At 40.3% G+C, this 24,816-nt stretch overlaps 1 protein-coding gene across 1 annotated transcript in view; it reads left to right on the plus strand.

The window, feature by feature from the left end:
- Nucleotides 1–24,816, plus strand: part of LOC126267412 (roquin-1) — a 246,290-nt gene that overhangs the window by 200,121 nt on the left and 21,353 nt on the right.

Below are 24,816 nucleotides of genomic sequence, written 5' to 3' on the forward strand. Positions count from 1 at the left end.
CTACATGGTAACTAATTTTTTTCCTATATTCAGTATAGCATGTATTCTGTGAAAGTCTGCAGTGCATGCTTTATCTGACCTCACACTTTCTCAAGGCATGAGCATTGGAGGTTCATAAACTCAGTCTTTCTCTGATGCCCACAGAAAGAAATAGTGAGGTGTTAAATTTGACAAACGGGTTGGTTACGGGAGAATTTGATTGTCGGCTCTTGCAGTGTCTGTGAAGAATGTGATTAAGAAGCTTGCATATATTCCTCTGAAAATAGTGCGGAGCACCATTCATTTGCAAAGGTAATCATTATAACTGGTATTCAGCTGCGGTAATAACCAGGTTTCCAATATGTCTTAAAGTCAGTTACCTGTCACCGTTTGTTGTTTGAGGAGAAATGGGCTGTGCACTATCTTGCATAACACTGCACAGAAAATGTTCACTAGAGAGTCACACTGATTCTGCATCCGCATATGTTGTTTCTTGCTTCCCCAGTTACAGACATTGTGTGTGTTCACCTTGACACTTGCATGGAAAGTGGCTTCATCACAGGAGGTGAGGCTTTCTGCAAAAGCATTGCCCTCCATTTCTAACTTCAACTCTTCTCAAGAGCACTGCTTTTTCACTTTGTCTGCAACACCTTTCACACCGTAATCTTTGGTGTGGACAATTCCGTGTTTGCTTTATTAAGTGACTTATGAGGATTCAATGAAAGGTTCTTTTTAAGGTTTGCATTAGATGCATAGGGCAACCATGACTCTTCCCCTTACAAAGGCATCCAGTTTCCACGAACTTTTGGTACTACCTATCTATGTTATTCTTGTGTGGTGGGTCTTTCCTAAACCATGCAAGAAACTCATGCTGCACTGTAACCAAAGAACTGAACACCTCAAAACAGAGCACACAGGAAGCCTTTTCCTGTTGAGACACCATCTTGGAGCCGTATACTATGCTAGTGCAATAAGCCTGACAATCGAACAGCGAGCAGTGCATCAAAACTTAGACAGTTGCAGCTGCTTGTGCTGTAAGGCTTGCCCATGTTAAGTAATAAATGGATTTATTATTAATTCATTTATAAGCACCTTATACTGTTAAATGTGTTTCTTACCACATTCCCAAATTATTATAGAACTTCTTTTTTGTTTCAAATGCAGCAGTGTTTTACTCAACATGAATTGACAGGAAGTGACATCACAAAACTGATACCTCTCCACATCCACATTGGTTTTACACTATGTGTGAGACTGGCGTAAAACAACAGGGTGATCTCAGATTGGGAGGATGGTAGGTAGATGGAACGGACCTGAAATGGGGAAAGATATGAACAGAATAAGAGGGTTAGGGAAGATATGGCTTTGGAGGAGCAAGTACCTGTGTGCAGAGGCTGGTTGGGGACTAGCATATCAGGGAGGAACATAGACGGGGAAAAGAGGAACCTGAAGAGAACAGGGGCAAGGATACAGTGTAAGAGGAAAGGAAAGAGACAGTAAAATATTCCAATGAGGGAATTGTGATGGAGTAGAGGAGAAACAGTGTGAATGAGGTGCTGAGGGAGGTGGGATTGGAAACTAGGAAGTGTAAAAAGAGTATTGAAGGATGGAATCCAGTAAATTACAGCAACAAAGTTGATGTTTAGGGAGAGTTTCCACTTGCACTATTGAAAAAGAGAATCCAAATGGTGTGAGTTGTAAATCAGCCATTCAGGCTAACAAAAGTATGTTGGACAGTACGCTAAGTCATGTGATGGTCTAGCTGGCTTTTGGCTACAGGATGGTGGTGGTGGTGGTGGTGGTGGTGGTGGTCTTTCATTAGACTGGCTAGCTCATTTGTGCTCTTATACACACAGAATGCTCTACAGTGGTTAAAATGAGGTTGATTTGTGATGCAGCTGCACAGTGTGGTGGTCTTTAATGAGTTGATAAATGCTAATGACAGGGTTGAAATAGGAATTGTTGCGCAGATATATGGGGTAGGTTTTTAACCTGGTTCTTCAGTGGGGCTGTGATCCATTGGATAAGGTTTTGTGAGCAGAAGAGTCTTATTGATGGACAAAGCTATTGATTAGGTTGAGTAGATGCAGAATACCACCTTGGGAGGTAGGGGAGGGTGTTTCTCATTTCAGTGTACAATGATGTTTGTCAAAGCATTTGAAGAGACCCTGGTTAAGTCTCACAGTTCTGGGTGGTAAGAAGTGGCTAACAGGGTCCTCATTTGTGGTTGGTTAGCAAGTGTGAGAGGAGTGTTAGGTATGCTAGGAAATAGGATAGGGGTCATCTGTTTTTGAAATGGTTAGAGAGTTTTTTAAAAAAAACTGACGTATTGTCAATTGGAAATATGCTACCTTTGTAAAAGTTTTTATAATAATTTATTACATTACAATCACTTACAATATGTAACAATATTCACATTACTGTTTTTGGCAAGTAGTTGCTATTTTCAGGTGTTGTTAATCCCATAGAAAGGCATTGGACACATACAGTAACAAATATGGTTAGGCTAAATGCCAACTATATTTGTTTGTTGCCATCTTCACATGTGCTCAATCCACTAAAAAAAGCATTGTATCTATATATTAACAAATGTAGAGTGGTTTTAGTGTCTTCATTTACATCTACACCCATACTCCGCAAGCCACCTGACTGTGTGTGGCGGAGGGTACCCTGAGTACCTCTATCGGTTCTCCCTTCTATTCCAGTCTTGTATTGTTCGTGGAAAGAAGGATTGAGGGTATGCTTCTGTGTGGGCTCTAATCTCTCTGATATTATCCTTATGGTCTCTTCGCAAGATATACGTAAGAGGGAGCAATATACTGCTTGACTCTTCAGTGAAGGTATGTTCGTGAAACTTTAACAAAAGCCCGTACCTAGCTACTGAGTGTCTCTCCTGCAGAATCTTCCACTGGAGTTTATCTATCATCTCTGTAACGCTTTCGTGATTACTAAATGATCCTGTAACAAAGCGCGCTGCTCTCCGTTGGATCTTCTCTATCTCTTCTATCAATCCTATCTGGTACGGATCCCACATTGCTGAGCAGTATTCAAGCAGTGGGCGGACAAGTGTACTGTAACCTACTTCCTTTGTTTTCGAATTACATTTCCTTAGGATTCTTCCAATGAATCTCAGTCTGGCATCTGCTTTATCGACTATCAACTTTATATGATCATTCCATTTTAAATCACTCCTAGTGCGTACTCCCAGATAATTTATGGCATTAACTGCTTCCAGTTGCTGACCTGCTATATTGTAGCTAAATGATAAGAGATCTTTCTGTCTATGTATTCGCAGCACATTACACTTGTCTACATTGAGATTCAATTGCCATTCCATGCACCATGCGTCAATTCGCTGCAGATACTCCTGCATTTCAGTACAATTTTCCGTTTTTACAACCTCTCGATACACCACAGCATCATCTGCAAAAAACCTCAGTGAACTTCCGATGTCATCCACAAGGTCATTTATGTATATTGTGAGTAGCAACGGTCCTATGAGACTCCCCTGCGGCACACCTGAAATCACTCTTACTTCGGAAGACTTCTCTCCATTGAGAATGACATGCTGTGTTCTGTTATCTAGGAACTCTTCAATCCAATCACACAATTGGTCTGATAGTCCATATGCTCTTAGTTTGTTCATGAAACGACTGTGGGGAACTGTATCGAAAGCCTTGCGGATGTCAAGAAACACAGCATCTACCTGTGAACCCGTGTCTATGGCCCTCTGAGTCTCGTGGACAAATAGCGCGAGCTGGGTTTCACACGACCGTCTTTTTCTAAACCCAAGCTGATTCCTACAGAGTAGATTTCTAGTCTCCAGAAAAGTCATTATACTCGAACATAATACGTGTTCCAAACTTCTACAACTGATTGACGTTAGAGATATAGGTCTATAGTTTTGCACATCTGTTCGACGTCTCTTCTTCAAAACTGGGATGACCTGTGCCCTTTTCCAATCCTTTGGAATGCTACGCTCTTCTTGAGACCTACGGTACACCGCTGCAAGAAGGGGGCAAGTTCCTTCGCATATTCTATGTAAAGTCGAACTGGTATCCCACCAGGTCCAGCGGCCTTTCCTCTTTTGAGCAATTTTAATTGTTTCTCCATCCCACTGTCGTCTATTTCAATATCTACCATTTTGTCATCTGTGCCACAATCTAGAGAAGGAACTACGGTGCAGTCTTCCTCTGTGAAACAGCTTTGGAAAAAGACATTTAGTATTTCGGCCTTTAGTCTGCCATCCTCTGTTTCAGTACCATTTGGTCACAGAGTGTCTGGACATTTTGTTTTGATCCACCTACTGCTTTGACATAAGACCAAAATTTCTTAGAATTTTCTGCCAAGTCAGCACTTACATCTTTACTTTCGAATTCATTAAAACGCCTCTCGCATAGCCCTCCTCACACTGCATTTCGCTTCACGTAATTTTTGTTTGTCTGCAAAGCTTTGTCTATGTTTATGTTTGCTGTGAAGTTTTTTTTTTTTTTTTTGCTTCCACAGCAGTTTTCTAACTCTGTTGTTGTACCTCGGTGTCTCTTTTCCATCTCTTACGACCTTCCTTGGCACATACTCATCTAACGCATATTGTACAATGGTTTTGAACTTCGTCCACTGATCCTCAACACTATCTGTACTAGAGACAAAACTTTTGTGTTGAGCTGTCAGGTACTCTGAAATCTGATTTTTGTCAGTTTTGCTAAACAGAAAAATCTTCCTACCTTTTTTAATATTTCTATTTATGGCTTAAATCATCGATGCAGTAACCGCTTTATGATCGCTGATTCCCTGTTCTGCATTAACTGTTTCAAATAGTTCGGGTCTGTTTGTCACTAGAAGGTCTAATATGTTACTGCCACGAGTCTGTTCTCTGTTTAACTGCTCAAGGTAGTTTTCAGATAAAGCACTTAAAAAAATTTCATTGCATTCTTTGTCCCTGCCACCTGTTATGATTGATTGAGTCTCCCAGTCTATATCTGGCAAATTAAAATCTCCACGCAGAACTATAACATGGTGGGGAAATCTACTCGAAATATTTTCCAAATTATCCTTCAGGTGCTCAGCCACAACAGTTGCTGAGCCAGGGGGCCTATAGAGACATCCAATTACCATGTCTGAGCCTGCTTTAACCGTAACCTTCACCCAAATTATTTCACATTTCGGATCTCCGTCAATTTCCTTCAATAGTATTGCACTTCTTATCGCTATAAACATGCCTCCCCCTATAAACATGCCTCCCCCTTCACTGTCCAGCCTGTCTCTGCTGTATACATTCCAATCTGAGTTTAGGACTTCATTACTGTTTACGTCTGGTTTCAGCCAACTTTCTGTCTCTAGTACTATATGGGTGTTGTGACCGTTTATTAAAGAGAGCAGTTCTGGGACCTTTCTATAGACGCTCCTGCAGTTTACTATTAGCACATTAATATTGTTATTCCCTGTTTCATTTTGCCTACTCCTACCTTGCCGCGTCTCAGGATGCGCCTTGTCGGGCCTAGGGAGGGAATTCTCTAACCTAAAAAAACCCCATGTGCACTCCACACGTACTCTGCTACCCTTGTAACCACTTCCGGCATGTAGTGCACGCCCAACCTATTCAGGGGGACCCTGCATTTCTCCACCCGATAGCGGAGGTCGAGAAATTTGCACCCCACATCTTCGCAGATTCGTCTAAGCCTCTGGTTTAAGCCTTCCACTCGGCTCCAAACCAGAGGACGGTGATCGGTTCTGGGAACGATACTACAAATAGTTAGCTCTGATTCCACCCCACGAGCGAGGCTTCCCACCTTTACCAATTCTGCCAACCGCCTGTACGAACTTAGGATGACTTCTGAACCCAGACGGTTGGCGTCATTGGTGCCAATATGAGCAACAATTTGCAGTCGGGTGCACCCAGTGCTCTCTATCGCCGCCGGCAGGGCCTCCTCCACATCTCGGATGAGACCCCCCGGCAAGCAGAAAGAGTGAACACTGGCCTTCTTCCCCGACCTATCCGCTATTTCCCTAAGGGGCTCCATCACCCGCCTAACGTTGGAGCTCCCAATAACTAATAAACCCGTCCCCCCGTGTGCCTGCTCGGACCTTGCTGAAGGAGCGGCCACATGTCCAGTCACAGGCAGAGCGGGCGATGCCACACGGCCAGCCTCCACATTGACCCACCGCCTCGTGCGCCGCGAATGCCGCCGAACCCGCCACTCCCCTTGGGGAGAGGGTGGTTTAACCGCGCACCAAGATTATATCTACACCATTTCCTTGTTGCAACAACATACAAGACAGTAGAGGACCATGGAAACTAAGTTTCCCACCCCCTCGATGAGACCAGCTGCAGTGATGAGGATACTTGGTGTGGATGCCAATGGCACCTTTGAGCTTACAGTTCCATATTGCTGTGGTGGATTGGCTGTATCAAACATGCCTTAAGCAGGGCATTTATTGGCTATGGCAGAGATAAGTCTGGCTGACAATAGATGACATCAGAATTTTGTAACACAACATTAAGGGAACTGGCAATACAACCACCAATGCCTGACTGTCAACAGGCCATCCAACACATCAAAGAATTTGGACCGTGTCAGAGTCCATTCAAGACTACAAGATAGTGTCCGTGATGAATGAGCATCGCTGAATTACATAGTACAAGGAAGACATTAGGCAAGCACATGCTCATCAAGGCAGTCGAAACAACAGAAGGGTGGCAAGCTGTGTCATAAACATTAACAGTGTACACTAATACTACCACAACTTGTATGTCAAGGGCCCAATGAGTGACATGGGATTGGTAGATGTGTTACACAATGTGGAGGCAACCAAGGCTGTGTAGGATGATGGCGTGTTTCTGGCAGACGTTACCTGGGATGAACTGGATATGGCCTTGAAGAGTGGTGTGTTGAATAAATCACTTGGCCTGACTGACTCCCAATTTAGTTTTATTGCTCTTTCTCTGGTCTCAGGGTGCAACATGCATCCAAATGTATAAGGCAATTATGACACACACTCAGAGTACCTACCGCATTTATGGAAAGTATCATGATCCCTGTGCCTACACCTCGTGGCAGGTGCAGCCCACAGTACTATCAAGCCCTGATTTTATTAAATGCTGACTATAAGCTTTTTATGAGCATCCTCCAAGCACATCTGCACTCCACAGTCAAGGATGCAGAACATGCTGATCGAATGTGTCTTGGTGGAAAGAGCAATGTTTGCACGGTATTGAGATCATGTAGGGGCGTGATAACACCAATAACAGCCTCCAGAGGATTTTGACGTGCATTGTGACTCGGTGTCTCTTTTCCATCTCTTACGATCTTGCTTGGCACATACTCATCTAACGCATATTGTACCTAGGTTTTGAACTTTGTGCACTGATCCTCAACACTATCTGCACTTGAGACAAAACTTTTGTGTTGAGCCGTCAGGTACTCTGTAATCTGCTTTTTGTCACTTCTGCTAAACAGAAAAATCTTCCTACCTTTTTAATATTTCTATTTACGGCTGAAATCATCGATGCAGTAACCGCTTTATGATCGCTGATTCCCTGTTCTGCATTAACTGATTCAAATAGTTCGGGTCTGTTTGTCACCAGAAGGTCTAATATGTTATCGCCACGAGTCGGTTTTCTGTTTAACTGCTCAAGGTAGTTTTCAGATAAAGCACTTAAAAATATTTCACTGGATTCTTTGTCCCTGCCACCCCTTATGAACATTTGAGTCTCCCAGTGTATATCCGGCAAATTAAAATCTCCACCCAGAACTATAACATGGTGGGGAAATCTACTCGAAATATTTTCTAAATTATTCTTCAGGTGCTGAGCCACAACAGCTGCTGAGCCCGGGGGCCTATAGAGACATCCAATTACCATGTCTGAGCCTGCTTTAACCGTGACCTTCACCCAAATCATTTCACAATTCGAATCTCCGTCAATTTCCTTCGATACTATTGCACTTCTTATCGCTATAAACACGCCTCCCCCTTCACTGTCCAGCCTATCTCTGCGGTATACATTCCAATCCGAGTTTAGGATTTCATTACTGTTTACGTCTGGTTTCAGCCAACTTTCTGTTGCTAGTACTATATGGGCGTTGTGACTGTTTATTAATGAGAGCAGTTCTGGGACCTTTCTATAGATGCTCCTGTAGTTTACTATTAGCACATTAATATTGTTATTCCTTGTTGCATTTTGCCTACTCCTGCCTTGCCGCGTCTCAGGAGGCGTCTTGTCGGGCCTAGGGAGGGAATTCTCTAACCTAAAAAAAACCCATGTGCACTCCTCACGTACTTTGCTACCCTCGTAGCCGCTTCCGCCGTGTAGTGCACGTCTGACCTATTCAGGGGGACCCTACATTTCTCCAACCGATAGCGGAGGTCGAGAAATTTGCACCCCAGCTCTCCGCAGAATCGTCTGAGCGTCTGGTTTAAGCCTTCCACTCGGCTCCAAACCAGAGGACCGCAATCGGTTCTGGGAACGATACTACAAATAGTTAGCTCTGATTCCACCCTGCGAGCGAGGCTTTCCGCCTTCACCAACTCCGCCAACCGCTTGTACGAACTGAGGATGACCTCTGAACCCAGACGGCAGGAGTCATTGGTGCCGACATGAGCAACAATTTGCAGTCGGGTGCACCCAGTGCTCTCTATCGCCGCCGGTAGGGACTCCTCCACATCTCTGATGAGACCCCCCGGCAAGCAGACAGAGTGAACACTGGCCTTCTTCCCCGACCTTTCCACTATTTCCCTAAGGGGCTCCATCACCCGCCTAACGTTGGAGTTCCCAATCACTAATAAACCCGTCCCCCCGTGTGCCTGCTCGGACCTTGCTGAAGGAGCGGCCACACGTCCACTCACAGGTAGAGCGGGCGATGCCACACAGCCAGCCTCCACATTTACCCTCTGCCTCGTGCGCCGCGAACGCCACTTCCCTTGGGGAGAGGGTGGCCCACCCGTGCCCTGTACCCGCGAAGATGTCTCGACAGCAGGGACAGTGGGTGAAGCATGTAACACTGGGGTGTACCATGTGACGCACCAGACACTCCACTGCCGCTACACTCCGAGGTAGCAGCGTGAAGACGGCTGACCGCGGCCATCAACACGTTCAGCTGTTCGCGAACAGTGGTCAGCTCCTCCTGCGTCCGTACACAGCAGTCACACATCCTATCCATCCTAAGAAATCAATTTACTATAGAGTGTTAATCAACTTTTAACTAGACTGCTAATTCACTAAAGGCGGTTGATTATTGACTAAACTGTGATTGCTAACCACTTCTTGTAGAAAACAAGGAAAATAGCACTACCTGTCTCTGGACTGTATTGAGAACAAACACTAGCACTACTGGCACTATGGCTGACTAAAGGGACTCTCCGTGACTGTATTCAAAACAAACATGAAATCTATGGAACACTATTACTAGCACTCGACAATTAAAGCTTCCTAAAAGCAAAAACACACTGAAGAAGAAGTGACAAGTAAGAAAAATACAGTTAATACTTAAATTAAGGTAGCTCGCTGCACAGCAGACGTGAAGCAGACGACAGTTACAACGACACTGACACTACTGGCACTATGGCTGACTAAAGGGACTCTCTCTGACTGTATTCAAAACAAACACGTAATCTATGGAACACTATTACTAGCACTCAACAATTAAAGCTTCCTAAAAGCAAGAACACACGGAAGAAGAAGTGACAAGTAAGAAAAATACAGTTAATACTTAAATTAAGGTAGCTCGCTGCACAGCAGATGGCAGTTACGACACTGTCGTCGTCCAAATGCGTCGTCTGTTGGCTAATTTTTGATTTAGGTACACCCTTACTATCAAAGCAAAATGAAGAGGCTGTGTCATTTTCGAGTGCCTTCTTGTTTAAGCTTAGGTTTCAGGAATTGCTGCAGCATATCGAGGAAGATATTTCCTGTAATATTCTGAAAGGTCCATAAACTGTAGTGTATGTGAATTCATACATTCACTTTTTAAGTGCCTCTTTGCCGTTCAGTGGTAGCATGAGGCAGGTCGTTACCCTATATGTGACAGTTTCGTAACTTTTCTGCAGATTTGGAATGTGGCCACATCTGTAAACAAACTGTGATCCATGTGTTCGTTGTGTGCAGCTTCTATCAAATTGCAACACGCAGCTCAACAAGCTATGTTATCTTGGTGGTCTAATTTGTGAAGCAGCTGAATGTGGTACAGATTTTGGCAAGTCTAACCCATTGTTTATATGACAAGTTGATGCATTTGGACTTCTTTTTGATTGATTCTCTGATTTATGTATCTTCAAGTCTCTTGTTGGTGCTATGTGCAGATAAGATAAACTGCACAATCATGTGCTAATAACAGCCACACATTCTTCTACAGTGTGTATTCTTCTTGATTAACCTGGGAGGAAGGTTCTCTTTATCAGAGAAATAGATCACAGTTATGCAGTATGTAAATGCAACCATTATCTGTAAGAAATGGTTCAGTACTATAACTGTATTTATTTATTTATGAGTACGAATTTTTTCATGGCTGAGCCACCTCTGAAGATTGCAACTGTGTGCCAAAACTGGTAATGTGAATACTATTATGTATCTAACTAATTGTAAGATAATAAATAAAACCATTAGAGAGTTGTTTCTCTCACCGAACAACCTTGATCATACTGGGAGCCGGTCTGCTTTTCACTGCTAAAAGCGATGTACACTGGTAGTGAGGCTTCAACTACTGCCAACATTTCCACACCAAAGTTTGTTTCCATTCAACCCCTTTCATCACGTTTCTTTCAGATAGTAGTCTCAATCCTACAAAAGGCAATTAACTCTGAAAAAGTTGAGATATGAATTTTTCATCATTATTGTGACATAAAATAAAATCCAGATATTTTTTCTTGATATATGTTTTCCGTCTGTATTACATTTTGCTGTATGAAGCTAATCAACAAGACTTATTACTTAGTGATAAGCTTTCCAATCAGGAAAAACAATTTACAATAATTTATTGTTAAAAAAAGAACAGTGTCTATGAGGCATCATGGATCTCGTTCTCACAAATTTGGCTTGTACGGCGGGCCTAACAGCAGTCAATCTACATTACACAACATATTAACCCCAGTCAGCCATGAAGCTTGCTCACCTCAAAAAGAAGCTTTGGTTCAGCCTTTTGTGGGTGATAACATTAAATGTAGGGCACAATAGTCTAAACTAAACATAGTCAAATTAGAATTTACCTTTTATTGCACGAGCAGTAGAAATGTGAACGTTAGTGTCAACAATGTTATGACATTACATACCCATCTTGCTAGCTGCACAATTAGAGCTATGGATAATGATGTCTGTTTTTTAATATTAATTAGACTGACAACAGGTTGATGCAGTAGTATCTGATATATGAATGAACAGAAGTAGGATGTCTTTTCTGACATATCAACTGTTATTTACATTATAGTTAAAATTCTACCTTTGGACATTTTACATTTCACAAATTGATTACCTGACTAATTCGTTTTCATCCACGTATGGTGAGAAAACAACACACACACACACACACACACACACACACACACACACACACACATGTTCTTGGGCCCATTGCTCGTGTATTGATCTACACAGTATGAAAGAGTTAGTGACTGAGCCGGTCTTTGCATAATTAAAGTGTTCCAAAGGGTTTTAATTTAATTTCATATAGCGAGTTAAAAAAAGAAAGAGACAAATCGAATAAGTGGTTCTGTAGTTATTAGCACCAGTTTTACACCTGGCCACATTTAATTGCATTACCTATTTGCCATCAGTAATGATTAGTTTGCATAGTAATAACAAACATAATTTATAAATATATACTTGGTCTTCTGAAAAATTAATATATCAACATCCGTTTCTTTTTCTGTACAATTTGCTTTACTTCACAGATTTAAACACCTTCTAAACTTTTTACGCAATAAAAGCATGATCTTTTCCGAACATACTTCGGACCAAAAAGAGAGTCTGCTTTTTTAATGAAATGCTTTCATAAAACTTTTCATACCCTATTTACCCCGTTAGCTGTTGAATTTCTAAAAAAAGTGAAACTTTTATTTTTTTTTAGTTCTAACCAAGAAGCCAAATACAAATTTCGATAGATTTAGTTTTCAAAATACTTTCATAATGAAACATTTTTGTAAAAATTTCCATCATCTATTTCAGTGCCTTAGAAGCTGAATTTCCAAACACATTGAATCACTTTTTTCTAACTAAGAAATCCAATACCAGTTTTTACCGGTGTATCTTTAAAAACACTTCAGCAATTCCTTAGTAATGATTTCATTTAAAAAACGAAAAAATTCTTTCACCCCCCTTACTAGTGGAATTTACAAAAATCCTGAAACACACATTTTTTTTAGAATGAGATTTTCACTCTGCAGCGGAGTGTGCGCTGATATGAAACTTCCTGGCAGATTAAAACTGTGTGCCCGACCGACTCTAACTGGAGTTCCCGAGTTCGAGTCTCGGTCAGGCACACAGTTTTTATCTGCCAGGAAGTTTCATACATTTTTTTTATTATTATTATTTCTGACCATGAAGCCAAATACCGATTTTTGTAGTTGTAGCTTCGGAATTACCTTAATAAAAACATACTTTTAAAAAAACTTTTCATTTCCTATTTCATCCCCTTGCTCAGTAAACAATGCCTACAGTATAATATCAACAGCCTCTCTAGATTTCAAGTTTCTGTCCATAGCAGTTTGGACTGGGCGATGATAAGTCGTTAATCAATCAGGACATTTCCTTTTATGTGTAGAGATTGGGGTTTGTATTCAGCAGAAGCCTTATTAGATGCATCAAGCACAGCAAGAACGTATTTTTTATCAATTGTTTGATCAAATGAATACTGTTTGCAACTGTAACAAGTCAGTCTCTAACTGATTCCTCATCAAGTTAGAAAATATCTTACTAAATAGATTTTTCACCCAGTATTGTGAAATCTGTGTCATATTCCCATAAAAGTATCTACTAGGATCCAGTTATATGTTAGCCTGAATTGGAATTACATCCTCCCATCAACTTAATAACTTCCCAACGAGATAGGTTGCATCCCCTGTGAGGATGCACTAGATATCCCACATCCTAGGAACAAGAATAATATTCACCCTCTTTGAAACAATATTGCAATGTTAGTTGCAGATTTAAACACGGTCTGGGGTAGTAATGGAAAGTCCTAATGCTCCGTGCTTCAGATATTGTTTTGTATGGTTGATGTTAATTATTTTTGGAAAATACATAAGGAACTATTTAAATTGTATTGCATCTTGTTCATTTAGGTAGCAACACTTTGACTGCTTCTAGGACGAAGTATCTAGGTATAGTTACATTTCGCATTCAACAGGAAATTATCCTTCTTGAACAGTTCCGGATACTTCCATACCCAATAAAGTATTTATGCCCTCTCAAGGACAGATTCCAAATTTGTCTTTCCCCTTCCTGCTAAATACAAAAGTACTGGAGAACTTTAATACTTCTTATTTTAACAAGACGATACTCTTCTCTAGCCACTTTTAGTCCAGAAAACAGGCTGTCTAAGATCCTTAAAGCTGGAGTCTACCCACGAATGGTATTGGAATAGAGCCTAACCAGATTAACCTACCCAAAAACAAATATATAGTTTCAAGCTATTGAAAAACCTGTCTCTCTAAAAATCCCAGTTTAAAAATTACACAAAGTGTTACTACTTGCAAAAACGTAACTTAATGAACAATCAAATTTTGGCAATCACTAGTCATGATAGAGGAGCTATAAAGCATCTTCCTCCATTCTTGTATCACAGTGGAATAACCATAAGGCTAATGGTCTGTTTTTGTTATTCCTGGAGACTTCAAAGTTATCATGTTTTGCTCTTTTTTGTGTTAAAAAAACCCACTCTCTTTCATTTTCTCGTAGTAATGCCTGTACTTGTTATTCTTCTCTCATTATTTTTGAACCACCTGTACATTTCGTTAGTTTTTTCTCAATTATATTTGAACCACTGAATGGCTTGTTAGTTTTGTGTTTACTGTACAATAACAACTACTTTTACTTTAATGTTGGTCCTTGGTGGGGCTTGGTCTCCCCATGTGAATTCTGGCCATTCTTTCTCCACTTGTCTTCAACAAGCTTTGTTGAGGTTATCCAATTGCTCCAAATAACTTAAAATTGAACTGACTATTGATCACTCCTTTCTAATCATTTTCTACAGTACGTAGGTGGGCATCCTATTAATTATTGCTATTGCTCATTGGTTCATGTAGGAACTTTACCCCTGACAGGACTGTGTGGTGTTGGTTACAGTAGTTATAGGGTTAATTTCTGCTGTTCTCGCTGAGATCATGGTTTCTCTTTAACTTGCTTCTTGAAATCTTTCCAATTCTGGAATTTCTTCATATTAAGTATTCCCCACTCTCCAGCTTCAGCATTTGGATATCCTGTCACAAATTCCTTTTCTTTTTACCATTCCACATTGGTGGAAAAGCATCTTCACTAATAGTCCTTCCAGATCATTTAACGTGTTTGGTTAGCCATTTCTGCCCCCTGTCTAGTAATTTTCCGTAATCTACTCTCAGTACGATCTTTTCTATGTACAAAATCTACTTGTACTGAAAGTACAATTCCCATTTCCATAGCCAGATTTTGTCAGAATGTTTATAACTCAGTGGATACATCCAAGAAACCCTCTTCCTGCTCTCTCTCTCTCTCTCTCTCTCTTTCCTTTCTCTCTCTCTCTCTCTCTCTCTCTCTCTCTCTCTCTCTCTCTCTCTCTTTTTTTTTTTTTTTTTTTTTTTTTTTTTTTTTTTTTTTTTTTTGTGGGGGGGGGGGACATTTACATGAGGTGGCATATCCACACGATATTCCTGGCTTCAGTTTGGAGTACTCCTAAATTATTGTAAAACTCCTCTTTTAAACATTTGTTATTTTTAACCAGTTATTTCTCATAAGCTTTCCAATTAAGAAAAACAATTACAAATAATTTATCTACATCTACACCCATATTCAGGAAACCACTGTGAAGTTTGTGGCATAGGGTACTTCCATTTCTGCTAGTTATTGTTCTTCTTCCTGTTCCATTCACGTATGAAGTGTGGGAAGAATGCTATTTAAACACCTCTGTACACTCTGTGAATAGTTGCAGGGGGAATAAAATGTGGTCATCATTATCTTCTTCATCTTCGACAGTTTCCAGCCCCTGGCTGGGTCTGTATGGAACATAGGCCTCTCTATCGTCTTCAGTCTTGTTACCATCTCTATGTCTTCACCTTGGTCCAGTCTTCTCCTTTCTTCTGGACGAATTCCTGTATTCCTTTCAGCCACCTGTCTCTCGGTCTTCTTCTGGGTCTCTTTCCTTCCAGTTTCATCTCGTGTATCCTCCTGGGTAGCCTTTTCTTCTCCATTCTCTTAACATGTCCATACCATCTCATCCTTGATTTCTCTATATCCTCTTGTAATGGTCCCACTTTCATTAACTCTCTGATCCCCTCATTTCTTAACCTGTCTATCTTTGTCACTCCAATATTGTATATATGTAATGGAAACTGATTAATAAATGCTGCTTAAATAGTTAAAAAAAGAAAATTTTGAAAGAATAATTGGAAAAAAAAATTGAAGCTACACACATGCTGAGTGAACTTAATATCAACAGACCCTCAATATTCAATACATATATTCAGCATTTAAATTTATGTACTTCTTTTTTCTTCCTATGGCCATTGTGCATAGAGCTTGGTATGACAATACTGATTCCGGATTGTCCCTCTTCTGCTCACGTAAATTGTTCTTGTCTGCTTCGTTCCTTTTGATGCAGGATTCTCGACGCGTCGTGGGATCATGAACACACGGGTATGGTCATTGTGAATTTACGAATAAACTTTGTTATCCCGATAACTTTCTATAACTCTTTTTAATGTACAATTGGAATTCAAATTTTTTAACAATATTAACTCGATGCATCTTATAATATATCCACCCACTACCACTTATAGAAACAAACTGATTTTTTAACAATATTAACTTGGTGGCACTCATAATACGTCCAACTGCTATCACTTCAGAGACAAACAGATGAATATAAAGAAATTAAAAAAAAAACTGAAGAGCATATTTCTACTTCTTTTGTTTGTGACCCGGTAGTACTGCTGGTACAAAATAAATTCCTATTTTTATATATAAAGTCCACCTCAGTATGTACTTGTTATGTTCATTGTATAAAGGAAAACCATTTCATATGCTGAGGTATACAGAGTTGTATCCTCAATACTCAGCAAAAATAGTGTTTATGTAAATAAGAAGTGTATATAAAAATTTCAATGCAAATCAGGTGTTGCACACTTTCATGAGTAGTCGACACTCACAATAGTTAGATTTTGACCCCTTGATTATTTGGTAGTGCTCCACCTGAGTTCAGCATCGTGATATGCGATGTGCTGCAACTATTTTCACATTATCACATTCATACATATCATAAACTTACAACTATATTTACTTGTGGTGGGGTCCTTTCTTATGTTAATATGGTACCTAACACTCAACAACAATTAATCTTTCTTCATTTTAGGACGTGTCGATGCATCGTTCCCCGGAAGAAAAAAACTTAATACTAATTTAAAACTAAATCTTCGTAGATAAGTGTACAGTGGCTCACTGGTTACTAATACCTCTTTCGTGTATTCAACCATGTATTCATTTCCTTCAGTGTGCAGTTGAGCTACAATAGACTCATTTAATGTCATGTGTAGGTCTCCATGTACCCTGTAAATCTGAAAGGTAAAGTGTATTATAACCCTGGCGCGACCTCTTATTCAGTTTGCCACTTATATTTTACTCGCTTGTTCACCTGCAGCAAGAGTTTTCTGGTCCCTCAGTTATAATTAGTGTGTGTACTTTCAATACTTAAATTCATAACTATATAGATATATTGTACGAGTAGCGTAACTTTAGTAAATATTTCACAGTTTAGGATCCCTTTCTGTGTATATATAATCGCTTAGCTTATCTCTGTTTGTGTGTATTGTGTAGATAGTCATAGTTGTAGTATATACTCTCCATTAATTTTCTTTTTCCGTTTGCAGCTTTAGAAATGCTGGTGCAGGCTGTAGAGCTCATAGGGTTTGTTCATTTTGGTGCTCCAACACTTTCAGCTGTGTCTGTCTGGCGTGTATGCGCTTGCGGTTGGTTAACTAGCTTTCTGCCCAGTACGCACACGCTGCGTCGCTCTGTTACCACTAATGTCACAGCGAGTTGTGTACTGCATTGTGCACTACTGTGCGTTTCATAAGTTTGTTTATTCATTTACAACTGGGCTACATGCAAGACGAAGTGTTGTGTTTCTAGTATCTTCATATCTAGACACACAACAGTAAAATTCTTCCCTGTTACATCCACTTACCTTATCATTTACACATTTTACATATAAGAAAAAACATAAACAAAAATATTCCTAATCAACTAACAACATAAATTCTGGAATGTGGTTTTCCAGCATCCTAAATCTTATATTATTATACATATATACAGCTTAGATGGTATACTGGTATACCTATGATCATATCTGATTCCCCCCCCCCCCCCCCCAGCCCAAAGGTACAGAACCGGGCCTCCTACCCTTACCAGTACAAGTTTTCTAGCATCTCGGTGGCAGCATAACTTCCACTATGTTGACCATCGGTGTTTCGTTAAGCCAGATAGTGTCCTGAAAGGCTCTCAACTGAAGTTCTCTTTGCCTCTGTGGGTTATTCGGTTGTTTGTTATTGTTTGGCATTTGCCAAGGAATCAGCTGATTGTTGGTAGCTTGTGTCTGTACATATTGTATAGGCCGGCCATGCGCTACTCTCTCGTTGTAGTTGTTTTTGCTAAATCTTTGTCCATTTCTTTTATATCCAACTTTGTGTTGCTATCGGTGTATTAACAGGCTTGGGTTGTACTGGTCACTCTTTGTATATTAAAACTATTAGTCCAGTTCAGATAGAAAGTATTCGGAGTTGTGTTCCGGGATGGTTATGAGTTTTTACCTAATGTATGCAGCAAGAGAGCTCTTTAAAATTTTCGATGTATCTACTTGAGATACCGGGTTCGTCCAGTATCTGGTTTTATTCAAATATTTTTCAAAATAGCCCCTTAAGCTTCCATACTTGGTATTGAACGGAGCTGGGTTGAATACTTCAAGTATGAGCCTCTCTTGTACGGCCGCAGACCAATACTTGTCCAGAAATGCTCTCTCAAACTGTTCATAAAAGTGGCAACGTTCCGCCATGTCTGTAAACCATAGCAGAATGTTACCCTGTGTGTATCCAACAACAAATCATAATAGTGGCAACGTTTTGCCATGTCTGTAGCTCATAGCAGAACATCATCCTGTGTGTATCCAACAACAAATCTAATTTTCTGGGCTTCAGTCCAGGTACAAGGTAAAACATTTCGAAATGCTCTTACAAAGACCACAGGGTGTGTTCTTTTCCCTTCAGAAGTAAATATCGGGAATTGTAGATGCCTAAGTAAGCACTCGCCTGCAAGTAATGTTGACAAACATGCCATGCTGTCAGTGACAGGCATGTTTCTGTTCGCTTGTGGGGTAGTGCAAGGCAATTGCGCTTTCTCAACAGGTGCAGCTGCCAGCAAGTGTTGTTGCATTGTGCAACCTTCACTGTTTTACTTCGACGGGCTATTCCCTTATTGTGGATACCAGTGAAGGTAAAAAGCATAGGTTTGCTTTCTGTCATAAATTGTTTTGGAATGTCAGTAGTTTTCGCAACACTGCCTCATAACCTTTCCTCTGCTTCCTTTAAACCCGAGTCTATTTCAGCGAGGAGCTGACTTCCTTTCCCCTTTAGAGCTGCTTCTACAGTATCTACATAAATTTTTTATTCTGACACTAGCTTTTCAGCAAGGGTGCTGCCCTTATTCAGCATCCCATCTTCGGCCTTTTCAGTTGTTTCCTGTATACACACACATAACTTATCTGTTTTTTGGCAAATTCTTACTCTAAACTTAACTGATCTACTCTTAGACTCAACTTGTGTATTTCTCTAGGTAGGTTTTTGCATATGTCTTGCTGGTCACTGACTGCGTTCATCACATTTTTTACCGACACATCCACTTGTGATTGCGTCTCCTGAATCAGAGAATGTGCTTCACTAAGGTTTTGCAATTCACCTGCAAGTTTGTTCCTGTTTACAATATATGGATGTTACTTTTTCCGTTAACATATTTATATCTCGGGACATGTCAGTAATTATTTCTTGTTTTAGTTGTTTACTGAGCTCTGTCAACTTCATGGATAGTTTGTCAGATAACTCAGTGCGTTTAGTATTGCTCACCTCACTGAACTGTTGACTAATACTGTTCTTGAAATCGTTAAATGCTTGATTTTGTTAAGTAAACTGTTGTCGCATATTTTCCTGATGCCTTGTGAGCTTCTCTGCTACGCCCTTAAGCTGTTGTGTTATTAGTTGCATGAGTTGTGTCAAATTGTGGGTGTCACTAGTATTTACATTGCTTTTTCGAACAGTTTCCTGTTCTTGCGTTCACAATGTTGTGAGCAAATAATCAAAGGAGTTTTCACTGTTGCATGCATCAGTTTCATTATTTGAAAAAAATGTTTCTCAGTGTGGCCTGAGAAATTGTCTCATCGAGCGTCTTAAAAGTGACATCATGATTAGTTATACTGCTGGTGTCATCATTTTTTAATAGTGGGATGCCAACTTGGTTGTTTTGGTAGCCATCGACCACTTCACGAGTTGGCATATTGAATTTTGTAATGAATTTTCAACAATGGCCTTTTTTTGGCTCCATTGTGAACAGTATTTAACAAAATTATGAAAAGAAAAAAAAATTTGAAGATGAGATTTTGTTTGTATCAGTACTTTTCAATTAAAGCAGATTTATATGTATATTCGTGAATGAACCTGATTAGTCTCTAATCTTACAGAATTTGAATGAATTATTTCCTTTAATGTTCGCTTTACACAAATTTTCGTCTTTCTTCAGAAATGCACTTTCCATAAAGGATATTAATTGGAAGGAAAAAGAGATTATTTACTGCGAGAGAGACGGCACCAAGCGTGGTCATATAAGCATACAGCGTAGCAGCTTCCTACCTACCGCTCAAATCAGCATTCCCAGCACATCTCATTTGTAGCCAGTATTTAATTTTAATTTGCTCCTTCAAGTTGTTTATAGTTCCAGTCTCACAGACATGTAACAAATGCAACAAAGGCCTCATTAGTTTCTTGTAAGAATAAAATGGATCATTTATCCCAACAAAAAAAAAATTTATCTCAACAATTGAAAGGTCTGTTCATATTCTGCTCGGCACTGTCATTGGAACATTCGCCATTGAATAGTTGTGGGGAAGGGAGGGGAGAATAAAATATAATAGGTAATGGAAATTGATTAATAATTGCTTCGTAAATAATTTAAAAAAGGAAATTTTGGAAGAATAATTGAAAAAAAAAACATTGGAATGTACACACATCCTGAGTGAACTTTAACTGGCATTAATATCAACAGACCCTCAGTATTCAATACATATATTCAGTATTTAAATTTGCGTACTTCTTTTTTCTTGCTACTGTCATTATGCATAGAGCTTGGTATGACAATACTGTTCTGGATCGCCCTCTTCTGTTCACATAAATTGTTCTTGTTTGCTTCGATCCTATTGATACAGGATTCTCAGGGAATCGCGGAATGATGAACACACGGGTATGGTCATTGTGTGTGTGTGAATAAACTTTGCTATCTCGATAACTTTCTATAACACTTTTTAAAGTACAATTGAAATACACATTCTTTAACAATATTAACTCAGTGGAACTCATGATACATCCACCCGCTACCACTTATAGAGACAAACATAATAAAATTAAAAAATTGAAGAGCAGATCTCTACTTGTTTTGTTTGTAAACCAATAGTATTGCTGTACCAAATAAATTGTATATAAAGAAAAGAACGAAGGAGAAAAGAAAATAATAATAATAATAATAATAATACGATGCATTACAACTGATATTAGTCCAATCTTTCCCTTGCGATCCATATGGGCGAGGTATGTAGAGGGTTGTAGTACATTCCTAGATTCATCACTTGTAGGTGGTCCTTACTTTGTAAGTTGGTATACTCAAGATAGTTCACATTAATCTTCAAATTCCTGCCAGTTCACCTTTTTCTATCATCTTTGTGACTCTCTCCTATGGGTCAGTTCCTTTCCTTTCTTTCAGAGCTTTTTCTGTTTCTGTTCAGGTAACAGGTTGTTTTTCCTCAAGTAGACCAGTGATTCTGAGTTCATAGTCTTATTACTTTTGTCTCTGATGACGATTCCTTCTTGTGATTCCATTTCCTTTATCTCTTGTATTTCTGATTTCATGCTTTTCAGTAAACTATAAAATATTTTTTGATTTCCTCTACTGTTTCAAATTTTTAAATACTTTTAACAAAATGTGCCCTGAAGCGGAATGTATCACCCAGCTGCAGTGTGTGCTGAATGGTTGACTAAAACCTGCTTCTAAACCAGTTTCATTTCAGTTATCCCCACTAGCACAAACGTTTCTTAGTTATGCCCTAGTGTGTGTCTGTGTTTGCATCTCCCCTGTATTATACCCTCCAATTCCACTCCTCCCATCTTCTTCTCATACCAGTCCCAAATCTAACCCCCCCATGTCTCTTCTTCCTTTTCTTCTCCTTCCCAGCTCCCTCTTCTGCACTCTTCAGCATTTTCTTTTCTCTCTGTTCCAGTAACCCATATCCCTTGTTTGCAGCATCTTGGTTAACTCCATCATTATCATTCCTAACCCTTTCCTGTCTTGTTTCTACTTATTCTCACTCAGTGCCCCTTCTGTTTCCACACCCCTGACCACATCCAAGTTCATTTACACACACCAGCCAGGCAGCAGCATCAAAAGACACAACTGATGCAGCTTTACTCTACCGTATAGAGTGAAACCTCGCATAACAATTACTGTGTTCCAGAATCTTACTTGTAGTTTGTCACTCTCGTTAAGGGAAACAATTTATCCCATATAAATTAATGTAAAATACGATAATACCTTCCATGCAGAAAAAGCACTAAAAGTTTTATCTTAAATATGGTATTTATTCAAAGAACATTGCATGTACAATATTATGTACTTTCTGTTATTCACGATACATAACTAATTCTTTTTTACTGGGAAGCTATCTATAGTCATTTATTTCTAGACAGATCATTATCAATAAATAAATTTGTAGTGCCTGTAGCCATTGCTTTATTGGGGTGATGATTTTCAATGCATGATGAAATTGATTCCCGTGTTTTTAGCATTTCTCTTATTGCTCCAGAAGATTGCTGTTTTGCTCTTACCACTGCCTCCTCCTCCTCTTCCTCCTCCAAACACGTCTTGACAACTTCCTGCTGTGAAATACACTGCAACTCCATAAGCTCTTTGGTGGTTATTTATTGGCTGTGATCATCTGTAAACTCATCAGTATCATTGTTATCTACTTCTAGTGGCCAAAGACACAATCTCGTTGACTACGGGCTCCACAGGTACTGACTCATATGCCTCAGAGTGACATTTGACAACGCACTCAGGCCAAAGCTTTTTCCAATTGAAAGTGAGAGTTCTCATGGTAACCACTTTCCATGCTTTTTAAATCATCATGACGCAGGAAATTATGTTGAAGTGATATTTCCAAAACTCTTGGAGAATGAGATTGGTACTTTCAGTCAACTCGAAGCAATGCTTGAAGAGTGCTATAGCATAGAGCTTCTTAGAGTTAGAAATAATCTCCTGGTACATAGGCTGGAGTAATGGAGTGGTGTTGGGAGGCAGAAATTGGAACTTGATGAATTGAAATTCTTCAAGGAGGTGGTCTTGTAGGCTTGGAGAAAGGGCAGTAGTAGTGTCTATAACAAGCAAGACATAGAGTAGCAGATTCATCCCAAACAAACATTTTTTCATCGAAGCACCAAAGACTTCATTGATCCCATCACAAAAAAGAGATCAGGTGTCACCCATCTCTTTAAACTTCTTGAACCAGTCTCGGCTTTCTTTGAAACACTTCTTCGGATGGTGATGATCCTGGCATCGTCTTAATGAGATCAGCAAAAATCATTCCCACCTTCTCACAAATGATACCCTTGTTAATATTGTCACCTTGAAATTGCTTTTCATTTGGCCATGTAAGGAGCAATCTTTTGGCATCGTCCAGAATATAAACTGTTGTTTAGATTCTCTTGTCACTGCCTTTGAAGGGCATCTGACTCCTTAATCTTCTCCTTGTTCTTGAGAATAGTGCACATAGTTGATATAGACCAATTGTATGTGCATGCTAAATCAGCAATGCTCTAACCATGTTCGCGTTTTTTGATGACTATACGTTTCATTTCTAATGTCATTTTCTTTCTCTTATGGTCATCTTCTTGTAGCTTTATCTTTGGGGACATTTCTATGAAGGTTATGAAAATTTGCACACAAAAAAAAATACTGTGTGAACACGAGTTTAGAAAAAAGTGTGATCACAAGCTGCACCTAGATGGTGGCAGAAAGAGTGCTGAAAGCAGACTGCAGTATGTTCTAAATTGATGTTCATATGCTGCTTCCGACAATGAAATGTGTTCATATTGTTGAATGTTTCCTTCACCGCATGCGAATGGCTGATGATGTCACACTAAATCATCGTCGCTTGTTATGCAAAAGATCACTCATCAAGCGAGTCTTTTTACAATTTGTTTTGCTCATCAATGCGAATGGCTTGTTACAAGAGGTGCTCATTCAGTGAGATTCCACTGTAGTATTATTTCTGTAGATCTACAAATGGAGCTGCAAACATGTTGTCAACAGTCAACACCCCCTCCTCCCCCCCCCCCCCCCTCTCTCTCTCTCTCTCTCTCTCTCTCTCTCTCTCTCTCTCTCTCTCTCTCTCTCTCCCTCCCCCCCCCCTCCCCCTCTCCCTCTCCCCATCCCCCCCCTCTCTCTCTCTCTCACACACACACACACACACACACACACACACACACACACACACACACACACACACACAGGAAAAGTGGGGGGGGGGGGGGGGGGGTTGTAAAGCACATGTAATAGGGAAAGTAGCAACAAAATAAGTGGGGATTAGATTAGGAAAGATGGGTCGTTGGAGGTGAAAGTAACTGTGTACAGAGGCCAGTTGGGGATAGGTGTCTCTGACAAAGAATGTAGAGGGGAAAGAACAGGCTAAAGAGTACAGGGGTAAGGGCACAGCAATAGAAGGAAGAGAAACAGATAGTAAAATAGTCCCATGAGTGAGTTAAGTTGGAATAGAAAAGAAACAGGGCGAGTGAGACGCTGGAGGAGGTGGGATTGTAAACCAAGTGATGGAAACAAGCTGGTGAAGACTAGGACCAGAGGGATAACAGCAGCAAAGTGTCTAGACTGTGTCCCAGAGGATATTTGTGGTACCATTATCTTTTCCCCTCTTCCCTGTTCCTTTTGTCAATAGTGCACCGAGAAGAGTGATTGTGATAAGCCTACTGATTTTATCGTTGTAGTCATTTCGTGAGAAATGTGTGAGAGGAAGTAATATGTTATCCCACTCTTCTTGAAAGTCATGCAAGCCTCTCTGTTATGTATCTTCCCACAACAAAATGTACCACTCTTTGTTGCATATCTCTCTCTCTCTCTCTCTCTCTCTCTCTCTCTCTCTATTTCTTCGCCCCCACCCCCTCTTTCCCACACCCCCTCTCTCCCTCCCCCACCCCCTCTCCCCCTCCCCCAACCCCTCTCCCCCCACCCCTCCCTCTCTCTCTTTCTCCCTCCACCCCCACCCTCCCCCTATCTTCCCCTTCCCACCCTCCCCCACCCCCTCCCCCGTCCCCCTGCACCACTCCCTCTCCCCCCACTCCCTC

Source organism: Schistocerca gregaria, chromosome 4 (assembly GCF_023897955.1).
Source record: "Schistocerca gregaria isolate iqSchGreg1 chromosome 4, iqSchGreg1.2, whole genome shotgun sequence".
In the NCBI taxonomy this organism is placed as follows: domain Eukaryota; kingdom Metazoa; phylum Arthropoda; class Insecta; order Orthoptera; family Acrididae; genus Schistocerca; species Schistocerca gregaria.